Source organism: Triticum urartu, chromosome 4A (genome assembly GCF_056163025.1).
Source record: "Triticum urartu cultivar PI428250 chromosome 4A, HENAU_Tu73, whole genome shotgun sequence".
NCBI classification, from domain to species: domain Eukaryota; kingdom Viridiplantae; phylum Streptophyta; class Magnoliopsida; order Poales; family Poaceae; genus Triticum; species Triticum urartu.
This window is the reverse complement of record NC_141876.1, coordinates 510,102,221-510,105,651: the sequence shown is the minus strand read 5'-3', so window position 1 is coordinate 510,105,651 and position 3,431 is coordinate 510,102,221.

Below are 3,431 nucleotides of genomic sequence, written 5' to 3'. Positions count from 1 at the left end.
TACAAAAATTAAAACACACACGGATACGAATATAGAAAGATCTCTGATAAACTAAAATTTACATCGAGGGATTTTTTTGTTTTCTTTTGTGGAATTTTTTTCGACCTATTCATCTTCAATGATGGCAGCACAGAAAACATCATAAATAATAAAATTACATCCAGGTCCGTAGACCATCTAGCGACGACTATAGGCACTGAAGCGAGCCAAGGCGCGTCGCCGTCATCGCTCTTTCCTCGGCGGAGCCGGACAAAACTTGTTGTAGTAGAGAGTCAGGAAATCGTCGTGCTAAGGTCCCATAGGACCAGCGCACCAGAACAACAACCGCCGCCAATGAAGAGTATCCTAGATTGGAAGGATCCAACCTGAAGACACACGAATGTATACAGACGATGACCAGATCCGAGCAAATCCATCAAAGACAGAATCGCCAGAAACACACCTCCACACATCCACAGACGATGCTAGACGGGGACCCCAGCATATAACCATAACAGACTCACGACAACGGATTTGCGATTTCTCTTGGCGGTGGCTAGTTTTTTCTCTGATGGCAAACACATCTCATCACTTGAGCATTTGAACATTTTGCTCTGCATTTCCCCCCCCCCCCCCCCCCCTCCCCCCAAAAAACTATAAAAGGTTGGAACAGAAAATAATAATAGGTGCCAACTTTCGTGCTGTCCAATCTTATCTTATTCAGCATACTGAAGGAAAACCGAAGGGAGATACTTGTAGGAGGGCTAAATGTATGCGTTAAGGAAACCATTTGCTGGGAGATATATGGCCTTGATGCTATTTGCTGCTGTATTTCCAGGAAAAGGTCCCTCCCACGGTTTCACTGGTGAGCTTACGTAGCAGAAGGATCCAATTCCCTTTCCACTTGGAGACTAAGCATCACGCATGATTAAAGTGCCAGTCAAGAAGAAATATATGAATCTCGATTAGCTGCATCAGTTGAGCTCACTTTCCACGTCTTTCCTTCTAGTCTTTTTATTTCCTTGGGTGCTTGAAAGTTGGACAAAAGAGAGAAATAGAATCTTTATCTTCACGAAGCATTAGCCCCAAAGAAAAGAATCAACGAACCATTTCAGAGGGCCCCGCAGAGTATAAAGGAACGAACAACGTAGCTGTGAAAATTCTCACCTTAACTAGATAAATATTCGGACATGTTTCTCCAGTACATGTTTTGTTGCATTCTGTATGCTAATTCTCAACTCTATTATTCTATCCATCTGAGTATATATGCTCGAAATCCTTCTCACAGAAGAGAGAGTATATGCTGCAAATCATTGCGAGAGAAAGATTTCTTAGGAGGGAAGGCTATGTAATGTTACACCATATTACTAAAATGCACCCGAAGAATTGTTGTCGGGTTAAGGACATGTTACTTCGTGAGCTTTTTTTTACATACATTTTAATGCTCATTGATCATAGAGAAGTGCGGTACTAAATCAAATCCAACCGCCCATTAACAGGGTGTTCTATACACTTTGGGGTCCTTTTCTTTTCTTCTTTGAAGGGTAATTTGGGCAATAGTTTTAGGGCATATGAAGAGATTATGTGCTCCTTTGAATTCGTGAGGTGGATGGTGTCGTCTGTGTATACATAAATCAACTATAATATTAATCTATAAAATATAACATAATATGCACAACAAAGAGTCATGAAAAATGCGTCGATTTTTCTATACTCAAACGACACAATCATCCTCGTCAACCTAGTGCGCAAGGGAGTTTAGCTCCTTCTACACATTATGTGGGCCTTCAAATAAGTAACATTTCTCATGATCAATGAAAGCAAGTGTGATGTGGCATTCATCTGACGCCGTGATCTCAACATTAGCGACATTTTGTAGCACCTCAATATAGTTTGCGTGGACTTCCTCCTTCAATACCTAGGGCTGCTCATAACCATAGGGCTCTTGCGATTGGTCCACCTCAGACACAATATCGATCATGCATGCACGCATCTCGTGGCATGAGCGTGGCAAATGGTATCAGCGAGCGTAAATTACATGTTTATCTCTTGGAGGAGACGACTTCTTGAAAATGTGGAGGCACATTTCACCATTGATGTTCCACTCAAACCATAATACTAAATTCCTAAAATAAACTTGATGGACAGTTAATCGCCTATATTGGTTCGCCATTGATCACCCAAATCTACTAGGGGTGTTTAAGAGATGCACTTTTACTATCATACCTTAGGCCATCTGATCAAATGATATCTTTTCTTGCCTGGGTCTTCTTGCGAAAGAATTCTGGGTCTAAAAAAGATCATTCTTTTCCTATTGCCAACAGGAAGCTTGTATAATGACATTGTATACAAAATGTATGTTAGAAAGACAGGAATGAAATTAACCAATATGCCTCCTATAGAAGACATTTCCCCTTGCCATCATTCACATATTTTCTCTAATTTAACCTCTAGATTTTTTTTAGGATTTGTCGTAAATCCAAGACCCATGTACAAGAATGCCATGGTACTTCATTGCCAATTCCTCAATAGGGCAAGTAAAAATATTCCTGTATTCTAGATCTCTCTCTTTAGTATCACAAAAATGAAATAATTTAGTCTTATGTAAACTTATTTTAAGTCCATACATTTTCTCAAATGTACAAAGAAATAACTTTAGATGATGAGCACTACTAAAATCATATTTTTCAGAAGGAATACAATGTCATCACTCATCAGCATACTGGAGCATCTCAACACCGCCATCTATTGTGTCATATAGTTGTCCTTTAGTTAATCTAAGAATTCCTAGCATTATCAAGCAGCAAAGCAAGGGCATCTACAACAAGATCAAAGAGTAGGGGAGACAAAAAATCTCCTTGTTTCTTTTTGTGCATAAAATTCAAGGCTTCATGTAAAACGAGCACTGGTTCCATGATATACCCCCTTTGACAACTTTTTACGAATGAGGGATATAACTCTACCCACAACAAGATTAAGCATGTTCTTCAAGACTTCTGTAAAAAAAATCAGAGCTAACATTAAGTAAACATACTAGTCTAAATTCGGATGTATTTTTGCGTATTCATATTTTGAAAACCAGAGTAAAAAAATTATAGTTAATCCAGATATTTTCAAATTTCCACCATAAACAGGGGCAGAGTTACATTGGAGCTATACTTGGCCTTGGCACACCCAGCACATCACAAAATGTGGATGGAAGCCATAAATATGGGCCTAAAGAACAAGTGATGTGTGTAATTTCTGAGTTTGCCTACTAAACAATCGGCCAGTTTTTTTTAAAAAAAAAACCTAGACAATCGGCCTGTAGCTCTGACTAGAAACATCATGAAATATCTTGAGAACCCCCCAAAAATCAAATATCTTGATATCATGTTTGAATAAATCCCAAAATTCTAATAAAAATCTGCAGCAAATGCATAAAGACATGGGGATTTATCATGTTCCATCTG